Raw genomic sequence first — 17,368 nt, 5'->3', positions numbered from 1 at the left:
AGGGCAGGAAGTATTGTCAAGGAATCATTTATACTTAGTGGAAAATTAGCTGCTAGTCTGAGTTGCCAAACCAGCTCTTTTTTACTTAATAAATTCTTCCAGTCACCCCCACCCCTCAAATCTATGTCCACAGTATCCAAAATACCAAATTTAAAACCTTTAAAATTAGAACAAGTGAGGGAATGCCTATATAATGCACTTGTATCCTTCTTGTTTTTATCATCATATACGTGCTCATAGATTCTGCTTTTCAATGCCCTCTCCATTTTCCCAACATAGAATCTTTTGCATGTATCACATAGAGCAAGGCACACCACTCTGGTAGTAAAACAACTTCCTCTCTTGAATATAACCTTAGATGCCATCTTATTAGCTAGGAGGGTTTGAGGTGCTTTGAAAATATTAGCACATTGGGAGCACCTCCCACAAGGTATTGTACCACAACCACCTATCGGTAAATTCAACTTGTTTTCCATAAGATGTTTAATATTCATGCCCACCTTGCTGATAAAAAACTGGTTTATCTCACACTGCAGTTAACACACCATTATTTAACCTAAATATAATCCAGTTCTTTTTTAATATGTTTTTCACGTCATATGATATAGGACTGTATTGCAGTATACATGCATGCTCATAAATATTCGTTTCGCCAGGATCTGTGGGAGCTATATTAGTTAATGGGTGGTTTCCTAACAGGGGCTTATAATTTTTTCCCCATCCTGTGTAAACCTCCTCAATAATTTTTTCCACCATCTGTGTGGGATATACACTTTCTAAAAATAGATCTTGTAATGTGAAAAATTCCAGCCTCACATCACTCAATTCTAAATTCCATTTGCAAACTTTTGTATTTAAAAAGTCTCTTTTCAAAGAAAAAAAATCATGTCCTTAAGTGAACCAAAGTCTTGAACATTCCCTGCTACATAATTTGTGTGACCAGAACCAGCCATATCTTGAAAGTCAAATGCTTTAGAAATGAAAGCAACCAAATTTACCACGAACATCATGCTGAACACTTCTAAGGATAGAAGCCATATTACAGCCCTCAGTCTTTTGCGTGGATGAAAAAATTGTTATTAAACCTCATTTCTGAGAATAGTTTTTTATTCTTTGAGGGCCAATATTTCCAACAAACAAGAGGAGTTGCCATGGGGGCTGCCTGTGCCCCTATGTATGCAAATATAGTAGTATTGGGGGGAATTAGGATATGTATTCCACAAAGAATTTTGGAACAACATCCAGTTATATTGCAGGTATTTGGATGACATCTTTATTTTGTGGTAGGGAAAAGTGGAAGAAATCCCTGGCTTTATTAACCACCTGGAGAAAATTACCTCATTTTTAGAATTTACTTATAATTACAACACTAGAGGTATACATTACTTGGACACGGCAGTTTCCCATACACCTACAGGTTTCAAATCTAATATATTTCCTAAGAGTACTTTTTGTAATTCTTACCTTCATTATACGAGCAACCATCCACTTTCACAGAAAAAGAGCTTAGTCAAAGGACAAGCTATACGAATTGCACGCATGACTTCAGAATTGAGTGATGTGAGGCAGGAATTTTTCACATTAAGAGATCTGTTTTTAGAAAAGGGGATACCCCAAACAGATGGTGGAACAAATTATTGAGGAGTTTTACACAGGATGAGGAAAAAATATAAGCCCCTGTTAGTAAACCACCCATTAACTAATATAGCCCCCACAGATCCTGGTGAAACGAAGATTTATGAGCATGCATGTATAGTGCAATACAGTCCTATATCATATGAAGTGAAAACCATATTAAAAAAGAAATGGAGTATATTTAGGTTAAATAATGATGTGTTAACTGCAGTGGGAGATAAACCAGCTTTTATCAGCAAGGTGGGCATGAATATTAAACATCTTATGGAAAACAAGTTGAATTTCCTTCTAGAAGGTGGTTGTGGTATAACACCTTGTGGGAGGTGCTCCCAATGTACTACTATTTTCAAAGCACCTCAAACCTACCAAGCTAATAAGATGGCATTTAATGTTATATTCAAGAAAGGAAATTTTTTTACCACTAGAGTGGTGTACCTTGCTCTATGTGATGTACGTGCAATGGATTCTATGTTGGGAAAATGGAGACGGCATTGAAAAGCAGAATCTATGAGACATATGATGTTAAAAACATGAAGGATACAAGTGCATTATATAGGCATTCCCTCACTTGTTCTAATTTTAAAGGTTTCAAATTTGGTATTTTGCATGCTGTGGACATAGATTTAAAGGGGGGGTGACCGGAAGAATTTATTAAGTGAAAAAGAGCTGGTTTGGCAACTCAGACTAGCAGCTAATTTTCCACCAGGTATAAATGATTCCTTGACAATACTTCCAGCCCTGAAAGAAAAATCTATGAAACTTTCAAGTATTTTAACATTTTTCCATGCATTACTTTGCCTGCATTTTTGAACATATGCTGAAGGTATTTAATATATAACACTGTTTTATTTGTAAAAAGCTAAGTTGGCTTGAATTTTAACATCCTGTATATTTAATATTGCTCATGTGACCATTTTGCATGTGACTTTGTTTGACAATACCATTGGCTCAATTTTATCTATTATGTTACATGTACTGGTATAAAAATGGTTCTTGAATCATTGTGCTTAATTCTGACAAAGTCTTCTATGTGAAAGACGAAAGCGCTTAATCCTGGTGTGTTTTTACTGCAATGAACAGAGTTCTTATACAGGCTTGTTTGGTGCATTTTCCATTTGGTTTCTGGTCTTCTGTTATTTGCACTGCACCAGATCTTTGGAGTAGCTGAAGGTAATTCAGAAACATGAATATTAACAAATAATGATGGCTTTCATAGGTTCATAGGTTCATACTAGGCTATCTGCCCTAGGGCATTTATAAGCCTAGCCAGAATGTGTTTGGCTTTCGCCACCCATTTTAAATTTATTTTGCTATGCCCTTTTTCGAGGTTAGTATACTGTGCCTCTGTCTAACAGTGACACAGAAGTGATACCCGGGGTAAACCTACGATCTCCCATCCACTCATCAAGATTCCTCTGGAAGAGAGTCAATGAGGGACTCTGCCTAACCTGGACTGGGATTTTATTCCAGAGTGAAGGGAGCCTCTGGGTTATGAATCTGTCCCTCCAGCATGTCCTATTTATTTCAGTGCTGAGGTTCAAGTCTCTCAAGTGCGTAGCTCGATGGGATTTGGATTTTCTGAGGTGCAGCATGTCCATTAATTCCGGGTTGGACATGGCTTTATACGTCAGGCATAGATCGCCTCTGAACAGGCTGTATGCCACTGAGTAGAGCTGGAGTTTCTTTAACCGGGCAGTATATGGCATCTGTTTGAGCCCTTTGATCCTCTTGGTGAGGTACTTTTGGGGTCTTTCCAGTTGCTGCAGGTGTCTGGTAAGGTACATCCCAAAAGGGGCATTGTTCTCAATTATGGGCCTGATGAGGGATGAGTAAAGAGGCACGTTGACCTCCCCTGATCTAGATGTGAATCCCTTCATGATTAGGTGGGCTATATAAAACATTTTTTCTAACCACTTTGGCCACGTGGTTATCAAATGAGAGATTGCTATCAACTTGGGTCCCCAGGTCCCTAATTACTTCTTCTGTACTTAATGGATTACCACCTATGTGGTAATTTGTGGGCACTTTGTTTTTGCCAAAGGGGATGACTATACACTTTTTGGCATTTAGCTTGAGGCCATGGCTCTGGCACTAGTTGTCTGTTTCTATGAGGCCCTTTTGGAGGATGCTTGTGTCAGCTGGAGAGTCGATTATGGCGCCCAGTTTGCAGTCATCTGCGAACTTGGTCAGCCACAGTCCTTCCGTGTTGGCCTGTACCTCCGAGAAATATATACCGAACAAGAGAGGTCCCAGGACTGAGCCTTGTGGGACACCACTTGTAACTGGTTTAGAGTCTGACATGGCTCCAGCAATTCTGACCATGTGGGTTCTGTCCTTGAGCCAGTTTGCAATCCATCTAGTGACATAGGGGTTTATATTTAAGCTGGTGAGCTTATCTATAATGCCCGAGTGGGGTATTGTATCGAAGGCTTTTGCGAGGTCCAGGTAGGCTGTGTGGACCACCTTCCCCTCGTCAATGGCCTTGGTGACTGTTTCAAAGAAATCAACCAGGTTTAAGAGGCAGGATCTGCCTTTAACAAAGCCGAACTGGGTAGGATCCAGTGTCTGTAGGTCCCCAATATCTTTATTTATGAGGTCCATGATGATCCTTTCCATAGCTTTGCAGACCAAGCTAGTCAGGCTTATGGGACGATAGTTTCCAGGATCCGTTGAGGCACCACCTTTATGGAGAGGGACCACTGTTGCTGTACGCCACTCTTTGGGCACATATCCTGTAGTATGTAGTTATGTTTGGGTTTAGCTCTTCTTGGAGTTCATGTAGGACGCAGCCCGGGACACCGTCTGGTCCCACTGATGCTGTGTTTTTTGCTTTGGAGAGGCGGCTCTTACCTGAGCATCTGAGATGTCAGGGGCAGCACTCTGCTGGGATAGATATTTTCCCTTTGGTGGGGAGGGGAGTTTGCGCTGAACCTGTCAGCTAGGATGTTGGCAATGTCTGTGGGTTCAGTGTATTTTTTCATTTTGGACTAATTCTGAGCATATCTGGGAATTCCCACCCAGGTTCCTAACATAACTAAAGAAAGCCTTGTGATTATCCTTAGTGTCCTGTGCAATTTTTCTCTCGAAGCTGGCCTTAGACAATTTTATGAGTGCCCGTAGTTTTTGCAAATACTGATCAGTGATGCCTTCCCTTTTGGGATTTTGCTCTATCATTTAGTAGCTTCCTCCTTCTATTGTATAGTTTGTTTATGGCTGGGGTCCACCAGACAGGATGTCTGCCTTTGGAGGATTGGGTCTTGGTTTTATTTGGGATCGCATGATCCATGCATTCCTGAAGGTGTTCATAGAATGCGTTTATAAAGGATTCTGCGGTCTGGGCCGTATTTTCCACAGGCCCGGGGGCTTTGAAGGATTCCACCTCGGTTTTGAGGAGTGTAAAATTTGCTTTAGAGAAGTTATTCACTGTGGTTTTCTGGGCAGGGGGTGGGGTCGGGATGTGAATATCCAGTGAGATTAGTTTATGGTCTGATCTTACCAGTGAGGGATACACTTCTGGTCTGGAGCATAGAGTCCCCATGTTGGCGATGATCAGGTCCAGTATGTTTTCCCCTCTTGTGGGAGTGGTAACAAGTTGTTCTATAGCATTGGAGTTTATAAATTCTAGGAACCTTTGGGCTAGGGTGTTGGAGCTAGAGTAATGCTACCAGTCTATGTTTGGGTAGTTGACGTCACCCAATATAATGGTGTTTGGAGAGACCTTCATATTTTCCAGTGTTCTCAGGAAGGCCGAGTGGGGTTCCTGGGTTTGGGAGGGTGGTCTGTAGCAGGCTATAAACTGGAAGGCAGTTTTACCCACTGTTAGTTGCACATGGATAGTCTCTGATGCTTCGTGCGTTGCCACCAACCTGGAGGTGTGGGTATCTTTGATGAATATCGATACTCCCCCTCTTTTTGTGGTTCGGTCCAAGTTTTGGGGCCGAAAAGCATGGTATGAGGTATAACCTGGTAGTGCTGGGGTGCTCTCGGGAGCCCTGAACCAGGTTTCTGTTACTGCACAGATATCGATGTTCTCCATGCTAATGAGAGTTTCGAGTGCGTGCATCTTGAGGTTTAGACTTCTGGCGTTGAGTAGCATTACTCTTAGTGTCTTATCCCTTGTAATACCTATGGAGGTGGGTTTGTCTTTTGAGCCTTGCCTAAAAAAGGCACTATGGGGGTAGCAAGAGCCCTTGCCAATATCCAGCCCAGGGGTGACAGGTGCAAGCCGTCCCTAGCGAAGCATCGTGGCTTGTCGAGCATATCATCCCAAGCTGACAGGCATTGGATCCCCTTTGAATGACACCAGTATTTAAGCCAATTGTTGAAATTGATCATCTTGTCTTCATATTGTGTCATCATTCTTGGTGAGGGTAAGATGCTACTCAAGGTCAGGGTCATACCGGCCTGGGCTACATGCTTAGAGAGCTCCTTTATGTCTCTTTTCATGTAGTCCAGGGAGGTACGTCTCAGGTCATTCACACCAGCATGGACAATGACTGAGTCATATTTGTACTTGCCTTGGAGTGACCTGAGTGCTTGTGTTATGTGGCGGATCCTAGCACCCGACAGGCTGCTCACCGTGACCCTCTCCTTGTTCAGCCTGGTGAGCGGGACGTCAATGTGCCTGATGATAGAGTCACCTATTACAAGTGTATCAGGTGTGTTGTTTAGTCTTAAGGGCTGTGACTGTTTGGCACACTGGCTTTGTGAGATATGTGTTGCACGTGTTTTGTTTTTGGGGTAGCGGTTGCTTGGCTGTCTGCTTTGGAGGTCTCTGCTGCTTAGGCAGATCTTTATTTAGAGCCTCCGAGTATGTTTTTGTGTGATTATGTGTTTGGTTTGCTGTCGTGGTAGGTCTATGTGAGACTGGAATTGTAGTGAGTGTGGTTTCCTTCTCCTCCTGACTGATTATGCCAGTACTGAGTTCAGAGAGCTTAGCCTCCAGTTTGGCTATATGGTTGCATCTCTCACATGTGTTGGAAATTGTTGGGAGGAGGAGAGGGTTGTCTGTGTACATGAGGCAGTTGTAACATTGCCTCAAGATTCCCAGATTCACCAGCTGGACCGAAGAGGAGATTGACAGCTGATCTTTGGACATGCTAGAATAATATTGGGAATTCATTAATAATCGAAAACAAGGGCCAGTGGGGAGTGAGGGTGTAGTGCTTTTAATTTTTAGTGCTGACTTATATAATTGCTTTAGTGAGCAAGTGCCAGGTAACTTAAGTGCAATGTGTTACAGGTAACTTAAATGCAAAAACGACAAACAGTAACTTTCTTTCAAGTGAAACAAGGAAATAAGTACAGTAAGCAATGCAGATATCACTAGTGATCCACAGAAGCGCTGAGAAGCTGCGTATTAGGTGGAATTAGCGTTCCAGGGAAATAACAAGCAAACAAACAACAAGCATATAAACAAAGCTAGATTCAGCAGGCCTGGATCTAGTCTATGCTACAGCAAACAAGGAGTACCAATTTCAGTAAGATACAGTTCAAATATTCAGGCACTATAAACCTTTAACCAGAAATTCCCAGCTCAGAAGGGCAGAGTCCATCCTCTTCTCCCACAAGAGTGCAGACCACGAACCTTCTTAATGTAAAATAACTGGCCTGAAGCCCAAGTGCTTAAACCAGAACTAATACACTTTAAGAATAACAGACACTGGGCTCTCAATCAGCAGTTCCCAACTTAGAAGGATGAAAGCTACCTGTCCTGCCACCACAGTGCATGCCACAAACCTTCCTAATGTAAAACAACTGGTCCGAAGCCAAAGTGCTTAATCCAAAAGACTTAGAATGATAGCTACACTTTAATCAAGTTATCACCAAGCAGTAATAAATACAAGTGAATACTTTAGAGAATGCCTGGATTAGTGCTCAAGTTACACATACAAAGCTAGATCCAGCAGGCCCGAATCCAGTCTATGCCACAGCAAACAAGGCGCACCAACTTCAGTAAGAAGCAGTTCAGATATGCATGCACTATAAGCCTTTAACCAGAAATTCCCAGCTCAGAAGGGCAGAGTCCAGCCTCTCCTCCCACAAGAGTGCAGACCACGAACCCTCTTAATGTAAAATAACTGGCCTGAAAGCCCAAGTGCTTAAACCAGAATTAATACACTTTTAGAATAACAGACACTGAGCCCTCAATCAGCAGTTCCCAACCTAGAAGGATGTAACCTACCTGTTCTGCCAATACAGTGCAGACCACAAACCCTCTCAGTGCAAAACAACTGGTCCGAAGCCCAAGTGTTTAAACCAAAAGGCTTAGAATGAGTTACACCAAGCAGTAATAAATACAATTGAGTAATTTTAAGATGATGCAAAAGTAAAAAAAGTAGGTAGAAACACAAGTACAGTAAAAGCAGATTAATTTTTTTTTTTTCTTTTCTGAACAAGTGCTGAGATCAAAGAAACAGATTTGAGTGCTGAAACTAGAAAACTGGCTAGTTATAAGAAAAGAAAACTAAGCTAGAAGGCTTCCCTCCAACACAGAAGTGCTTGGGGGCTCAGAAGCCTACACATAGTCTATACCACTTAACAGGAAAGGCAGGAAACAAGCTTAAATTTTTTTTCTGTTTCCCAGATGCTCTCTTTGTACACAGTAGGAGTGCCTGAAATCAGAATATGATCTCACTGCACTCAGTTGAGTGAGCAAATGAGATGGGCACAGAAGGAGTATCCAAACACAAATTTACAAGAGGGGCGGGCAGTTTCAAGGCCACTAAGATTAACACCAAAACAAAAACAGGGAGAGTGGGTGGGAATAACTGAAGAGCAGAGTCAAAACTTCCAGTTCAGTTAATATTCCTGCAACACAGTTAAAATCAATTTAAATACTGTATTTTTTTGAAAAACAAAGTGCAGATAAAGGTACTTAAATTCTCTTATACGTCCAGTTGAATACAGCAAGTTCTTAGCCGGCCAAAGCTGAGGTTTTTAAGCAGAAAATATTTCAAAGTGTACCACTTAAATAGGCAAGGACAGGAAATCAAGGAATGTGGCTACCCCCACAACTGTAATTACTAGCAAATAACAACATTCAGCAAACACTGACTAACTTCCAGTTCAGTTAAAATTCCTGCAACACATTTAAAATCAATTTAAATACTGTATTTTTTTGAAAACAAAAGTGCAGATAAAGGTACTTAAATTCTTTTACACGTCCAGTTGAATACAGCAAGTTCTTAGCCGGCAAAAGCTGAGGTTTTTAAGCAGAAAATATTTCACACTGTACCAATTAAATAGGCAAGGACAGGAAATCAAAGAATGTGGCTACCCCCACACCTGTAATTACTAGCAAATAACAAAATTCAGCAAACACTGACTAACTTGCAGTTCAGTTAATATTCCTGCAACACAGTTAAAATCAATTTAAATACTGTATTTTTTGAAAAAAAAAGTGCAGATAAAGGTACTTAAATTCTCTAATACATCCAGTTGAATACAGCAAGTTCTTAGCCGGCCAAAGCTGAGGTTTTTAAGCAGAAAATATTTCACACTGTACCACTTAAATAGGCAAGGAAAGGAAATCAAAGAATGTGGCTACCCCCACACCTGTAATTACTAGCAAATAACAAAATTCAGCAAACACTGACTAACTTCCAGTTCAGTTAATATTCCTGCAACACAGTTAAAATCAATTTAAATACTGTATTTTTTGAAAAAAAAAGTGCAGATAAAGGTACTTAAATTCTCTTATACGTCCAGTTGAATACAGCTAGTTCTTAGCCTGCCAAAGCTGAGGTTTTTAAGCAGAAAATATTTCAAACTGTACCACTTAAATAGGCAAGGACAGGAAATCAAAGAATGTGGTTACCCCCACACCTGTAATTACTAGCAAATAACAACATTCAGCAAACACTGACTAACTTCTAGTTCAGTTAATATTCCTGCAACACAGTTAAAATCAATTTAAATACTGTATTTTTTTTGAAAACAAAAGTGCAGATAAAGGTACTTAAATGCTCTTACACATCCAGTTGAATACAGCAAGTTCTTTGCCGGCCAAAGCTGAGGTTTTTAAGCAGAAAATATTTCACACTGTACCTCTTAAATAGGCAAGGACAGGAAATCAAAAAATGTGGCTACCCCCACACCTGTAATTACTAGCAAATAAAATTCAGCAAACACTGACTAACTTCCAGTTCAGTTAATATTCCTGCAACACAGTTAAAATCAGTTTAAATACTGTATTTTTTGAAAAAAGTGCAGATAAAGGTACTTAAATTCTATTATACGTCCATTTGAATACAGCAAGTTCTTAGCCGGCCAAAGCTGAGGTTTTTAAGCAGAAAATATTTCACACTGTACCACTTAAATAGGCAAGGACAGGAAATCAAAGAATGTGGCTACCCCCACACCTGTAATTACTAGCAAATAACAAAATTCAGCAAACACTGACTAACTTCCAGTTCAGTTAATATTCCTGCAACACAGTTAAAATCAATTTAAATACTGTATTTTTTGAAAAAAAGTGCAGATAAAGGTACTTAAATTCTCTAATACGTCCATTTGAATACAGCAAGTTCTTAGCTGGCCAAAGCTGAGGTTTTTAAGCAGAAAATATTTCACACTGTACCACTTAAATAGGCAAGGGCAGGAAATCAAAGAATGTGGCTACCCCCACACCTGTAATTACTAGCAAATAACAAAATTCAGCAAACACTGACTAACTTCCAGTTCAGTTAATATTCCTGCAACACAGTTAAAATCAATTTAAATACTGTATTTTTAGAAAAAAAATGCAGATAAAGGTACTTAAATTCTTTTATACGTCCAGTTGAATACAGCTAGTTCTTAGCCGGCAAAGCTGAGGTGTTTAAGCAGAAAATATTTCACACTGTACCACTTAAATAGGCAAGGACAGGAAATCAAAGAATGTGGCTACCCCGCACCTGTAATTACTAGCAAATAACAAAATTCAGCAAACACTGACTAACTTCCAGTTCAGTTAATATTCCTGCAACACAGTTAAAATCAATTTAAATACTATATTTTTTTGAAAACAAAAGTGCAGATAAAGGTACTTAAATTCTCTTACACGTCCAGTTGAATACAGCAAGTTCTTAGCCAGCCAAAGCTGAGGTTTTTAAGCAGAAAATATTTCAAACTGTACCACTTAAATAGGCAAGGACAGGAAATAAAAGAATGTGGCTACCCCCACACCTGTAATTACTAGCAAATAACAAAATTCAGCAAACACTGACTAACTTCCAGTTCAGTTAATATTCCTGCAACACAGTTAAAATCAATTTAAATACTGTATTTTTTTGAAAACAAAAGTGCAGATAAAGGTACTTAAATTCTCTTACACATCCAGTTGAGTAAAGCAAGTTCTTAGCCGGCCAAAGCTGAGATTTTTAAGCAGAAAATATTTCACACTGTACCACTTAAATAGGCAAGGACAGGAAATCAAAGAATGTGGCTACCCCACACTTGTAATTACTAGCAAATAACAAAATTCAGCAAACACTGACTAACTTCCAGTTCAGTTAGTATTCCTGCAACACAGTTAAAATCAATTTAAATACTGTATTTTTTGAAAAAAAAAGTGCAGATAAAGGTACTTAAATTCTCTTATACGTCCAGTTGAATACAGAAAGTTCTTAGCTGGCCAAAGCTGAGGTTTTTAAGCAGAAAATATTTCACACTGTACCACTTAAATAGACAAGGACGGGAAATCAAAGAATGTGGCTACCCCCACACCTGTAATTACTAGCAAATAACAAAATTCAGCAAACACTGACTAACTTCCAGTTCAGTTAATATTACTGCAACACAGTTAAAATCAATTTAAATACTGTATTTTTTTGAAAACAAAAGTGCAGATAAAGGTACTTAAATTCTCTTACACGTCCAGTTGAATACAGCAAGTTCTTAGCCGGCAAAAGCTGAGGTTTTTAAGCAGAAAATATTTCACACTGTACCAATTAAATAGGCAAGGACAGGAAATCAAAGAATGTGGCTACCCCACACCTGTAATTACTAGCAAATAACAAAATTCAGCAAACACTGACTAACTTCCAGTTCAGTTAATATTCCTGCAACACAGTTAAAATCAATTTAAATACTGTATTTTTGGAAAAAAAAGTGCAGATAAAGGTACTTAAATTCTCTAATACGTCCAGTTGAATACAGCAAGTTCTTAGCCAGCCAAAGCTGAGGTTTTTAAGCAGAAAATCTTTCACACTGTACCACTTAAATAGGCAAGGACAGGAAATCAAAGAATGTGGCTACCCCCACACCTGTAATTACTAGCAAATAACAAAATTCAGCAAACACTGACTAACTTCCAGTTCAGTTAATATTCCTGCAACACAGTTAAAATCAATTTAAATACTGTATTTTTTGAAAAAAAAAGTGCAGATAAAGGTACTTAAATTCTCTTATACGTCCAGTTGAATACAGCAAGTTCTTAGCCGGCCAAAGCTGAGGTTTTTAAGCAGAAAATATTTCAAACTGTACCACTTAAATAGGCAAGGACAGGAAATCAAAGAATGTGGTTACCCCCACACCTGTAATTACTAGCAAATAACAACATTCAGCAAACACTGACTAACTTCCAGTTCAGTTAATATTCCTGCAACACAGTTAAAATCAATTTAAATACTGTATTTTTTGAAAACAAAAGTGCAGATAAAGGTACTTAAATGCTCTTACACATCCAGTTGAATACAGCAAGTTCTTAGCCGGCCAAAGCTGAGGTTTTTAAGCAGAAAATATTTCACACTGTACCACTTAAATAGGCAAGGACAGGAAATCAAAAATGTGGCTACCCCCACACCTGTAATTACTAGCAAATAAAATTCAGCAAACACTGACTAACTTCCAGTTCAGTTAATATTCCTGCAACACAGTTAAAATCAATTTAAATACTGTATTTTTTGAAAAAAAGTGCAGATAAAGGTACTTAAATTCTCTTATACGTCCATTTGAATACAGCAAGTTCTTAGCCGGCCAAAGCTGAGGTTTTTAAGCAGAAAATATTTCACACTGTACCACTTAAATAGGCAAGGACAGGAAATCAAAGAATGTGGCTACCCAACACCTGTAATTACTAGCAAATAACAAAATTCAGCAAACACTGACTAACTTCCAGTTCAGTTAATATTCCTGCAACACAGTTAAAATCAATTTAAATACTGTATTTTTTGAAAAAAAGTGCAGATAAAGGTACTTAAATTCTCTTATACATCCAGTTGAATACACCAAGTTCTTAGCCGGCCAAAGCTGAGGTGTTTAAGCAGAAAATATTTCACACTGTACCACTTAAATAGGCAAGGACAGGAAATCAAAGAATGTGGCTACCCCCACACCTGTAATTACTAGCAAATAACAAAATTCAGCAAACACTGACTAACTTCCAGTTCAGTTAATATTCCTGCAACACAGTTAAAATCAATTTAAATACTGTATTTTTTGAAAAAAAAGTGCAGATAAAGGTACTTAAATTCTCTTACACGTCCAGTTGAATACAGCAAGTTCTTAGCCGGACAAAGTTGAGGTTTTTAAGCAGAAAATATTTCACACTGTACCACTTAAATAGGCAAGGACAGGAAATCAAAGAATGTGGCTACCCCACACCTGTAATTACTAGCAAATAACAAAATTCAGCAAACACTGACTAACTTCCAGTTCAGTTAATATTCCTGCAACACAGTTAAAATCAATTTAAATACTGTATTTTTTGAAAACAAAAGTGCAGATAAAGGTACTTAAATTCTCTTACACGTCCAGTTGAGTACAGCAAGTTCTTAGCCGGCCAAAGCTGAGGTTTTTAAGCAGAAAATATTTCACACTGTACCACTTAAATAGGCAAGGACAGGAAATCAAAGAATGTGGCTACCCCACACTTGTAATTACTAGCAAATAACAAAATTCAGCAAACACTGACTAACTTCCAGTTCAGTTAGTATTCCTGCAACACAGTTAAAATCAATTTAAATACTGTATTTTTTTGAAAATAAAAGTGCAGATAAAGGTACTTAAATTCTCTTATACGTCCAGTTGAATACAGCAAGTTCTTAGCTGGCCAAAGCTGAGGTTTTTAAGCAGAAAATTTTTCACACTGTACCACTTAAATAGGCAAGGACAGGAAATCAAAGAATGTGGCTACCCCACACCTGTAATTACTAGCAAATAACAAAATTAAGCAAACACTGACTAACTTCCAGTTCAGTTAATATTCCTGCAACACAGTTAAAATCAATTTAAATACTGTATTTTTTGAAAAAAAAGTGCAGATAAAGGTACTTAAATTCTCTTATACGTCCAGTTGAATACAGCAAGTTCTTAGCCGGCCAAAGCTGAGGTTTTTAAGCAGAAAATATTTCATACTGTACCACTTAAATAGGCAAGGACAGGAAATCAAAGAATGTGGCTACCCCACACCTGTAATTACTAGCAAATAACAAAATTCAGCAAACACTGACTAACTTCCAGTTCAGTTAATATCCCTGCAACACAGTTAAAATCAATTTAAATACTGTATTTATTTGAAAAAAAAAGTGCAGATAAAGGTACTTAAATTCTCTTATACGTCCAGTTGAATACAGCACGTTCTTAGCCGGACAAAACTGAGGTTTTTAAGCAGAAAATATTTCAAACTGTACCACTTAAATAGGCAAGGACAGGAAATCAAAGAATGTGGCTGCCCCCACACCTGTAATTACTAGCAAATAACAAAATTCAGCAAACACTGACTAACTTCCAGTTCAGTTAATATTCCTGCAACACAGTTAAAATCAATTTAAATACTGTACTTTTTTTAAAAAAAAGTGCAGATAAAGGTACTTAAATTCTCTTATACGTCCAGTTGAATACAGCAAGTTCTTAGCCGGCCAAAGCTGAGGTTTTTGTGTTTCTGAATTATAAAGTATTGCATTTGACAGAATCAAATTTAGTAGCATGTGTATATTAGTTCTGTTTTCTGAATGGATTTTGAGAAATGGTTTAGTTAGCTAAATTTGTAGAATGTGTGTTGTTGTTCCTGATTTTTTTTCACTGTGATTTATAAAGATATTGATATTCTTGTTACATTGTGAGGGCCATAATCAGCAAATAGTGCAAGTGTAGAGAACTTTGATGATTGTTTTCTGGGGGAAATCACTGCTGGTGTGATGTCAGAGTGTTTGCTGACAGGGCTGTGTGCTGTTTTACATCTTTTCCTTCTCTGAATTGGTACACTCATAGAGTTGATATATAATGAGCAAATAAAAAGCTGAAGTACATGATAATGAATCAAATAATCATGGTAGAGTAATTCAGAAATGCATAAAATATACACAAATATGTCACACTCACTTAAGCTATGAATTCCAAGATATTCTGGAATCCATGAGATAACTTTGAAAAAAGTAAGGGAATACTGTAGACATTATAAATGTGTATGTGCAAAGGTTCTAATACATGATCCTATTGCTGATGCCAAACCTCAGCCTAGTCATTTGGGAGTTCAACCCACGTTTGGCCTACCATAGACTACATGAAATAGAAATAACACAGCATGACAAGGTGGACAGAGATACAATAGAACACATAGTGAACATTTGCCATCCTTCCCTGAGCCCTTCAGAGCTAATCATGGAAAACACATCCCAGGGGATACGAAGGTATGTGGTGTAGCATTACATATACCTGCTACTGGCACTTTTCAGCAACCCACATAAGACACAGTCAGAGAGTAACAGGCATCTGCCTTAAGAATACTTTAGCAGTTTCGCAATGCACTGCTTCAACATGTTGGGGAGTATGTCTGGTTTCCATGTTCACCAGTGGAGAGAACTGCCACTCTGCAAAATTACTATGCCATAGCACATTTTCCTGAGGTACTGGGGGTCACAGAGATCACCCATATTGAAATAAAAGTGCCATCTGCTTAAATGGAAAGAGGTACATAAACTATAAAGGCTATCACTCCATCAATTCTCAGGTGGTCTGTAATGTGCAAGGTATCAACTATAATGCATGTGTGTAGGTCAACCAGGCAGTTTCCACAAATCTAACATATGGAACACCTGTGACCCGCACCTGAGGTTTACAAGGGGTGACTTTCCACAAGGACATCTTGTGGGGGATACAGGATATGCACTAAAGCCTTGGCTCATGACTCTAGAGAGAAACCCACACATTCCCACTGAATAAGATTGCAACAATACACAGACTAAAATTTCATAGAGCATGTATCTGGCATGCTCAAATCATGTTTAGATACATCTGGAGATGCCCTGCAGTATGACAATCAAACAGTTCTAGCAGAGTGCCTTAGGAGAGGGTTCACAGTTCCTAGCATTATAGGCAGGGCCAGCAGACACAGATGAGATGTCAGACGATGAACCTGCATCTGGGGACAATTATGGCAGAAGGAAGCATGCAGAATATCACATGGCACTAGCTAAGTAAGCATGCACAGTGTCATATGGCACTAGCTAAGGAAGCGCATACAATGTCACATGGCACTGGCTAAGAGCAGCAACAGCACATGCACTTATCACTTAATTAAAAAAGAAGAGAAGTTACACTCTACGCAAACAGTAACACTGATGTATGCAAACTTATGATCCCTTGTACATATAACAGATAGCTAATGTGAGCATCAGACATAAGCAACCCCAGACTACTATGTTGTCAACTGTAGTAACAAATGTGAGTGATGAACCATAATGAACAGCTATATGCTTATCCGTGTTTATTAGCTGTAATCAAATTATTGATCAGCCGTACCAAAACGTATTCAGTAACCTTTGTGAGTAATATATGCAACACAAACAGACCAAACCAAGTGTGAAGCTTTTAAATAGAACACGTTTATTTTTCCTGTATATGTATTATGTTTCTAACCTGAGCGCCAAGCCAAAGTAGACCCATGTCAAGCAAACTCACAGAAGTAGGGCAATGTCACCATTATCCACATAGATAGCTGATTTACCCTAGTTATACAGAAACTACTGACTAGAAAAGAAATGAAAGAAAACAAAAGTAGTTAAGACACAAATGAGGAGATCCAATCCAGAAACTGAAAGAAAAGCAAGTTATTGTCCAGAAACACATGTGGCCTGCTCATTACTGTGCATCAGATGTAAGTAGCCCAAGATAGAAACCCCAGCTGGGATCAGGGCAATCTCAAGCATCATCTGCACAAGGGGCTGAGTGAGCAGTAATACCTATGCAATAATATAGTACTACTATACTGCTACTTCTACTACTAGTACTGTTACTTCTGCTACTGCTACTTCTACTATATATAATACTACTTCTAATAGTACTACTAATATTGCTACTATTACTAGTACTACTACTACTACTACTATAGCTACTACTACTATTGCTAGTACTACTACTACTGTAACTGCTACTACTACTACTACCAGTACTACTACTGTTACTGCTACTACTACTGTTACTACTACTAACACTAATACTATGATTATGATCACTACAATTAATAACACTACTGAAATTACAAAGGCAAAAACAAACAGAAATTAAGCACATAACTTGTTGAAAACAGACATATGACTAAACCGTCCATAGTTGGCAACTCTGTGAATCACACACAGGCAACCCTAAGTCACAGAATTGTGCAAAAGGCAGAGTGCAGTCATCATCACTAATACAGGGTGGCGGTACAGGAGGGCAAACCTGACACAAAAAGAAGTGTTCTTGCATGTGTGTGTGTGTGTGTGTGTGTGTGTGTGTGTGTGTGTGTGTGTGTGTGTGTGTGTGTGTGTGT

Source organism: Protopterus annectens, chromosome 2.part0, assembly GCF_019279795.1.
Source record: "Protopterus annectens isolate FY-2018-M chromosome 2.part0, PAN1.0, whole genome shotgun sequence".
Taxonomy (NCBI): domain Eukaryota; kingdom Metazoa; phylum Chordata; order Ceratodontiformes; family Protopteridae; genus Protopterus; species Protopterus annectens.
Note: the sequence above shows the minus strand (reverse complement) of the source record.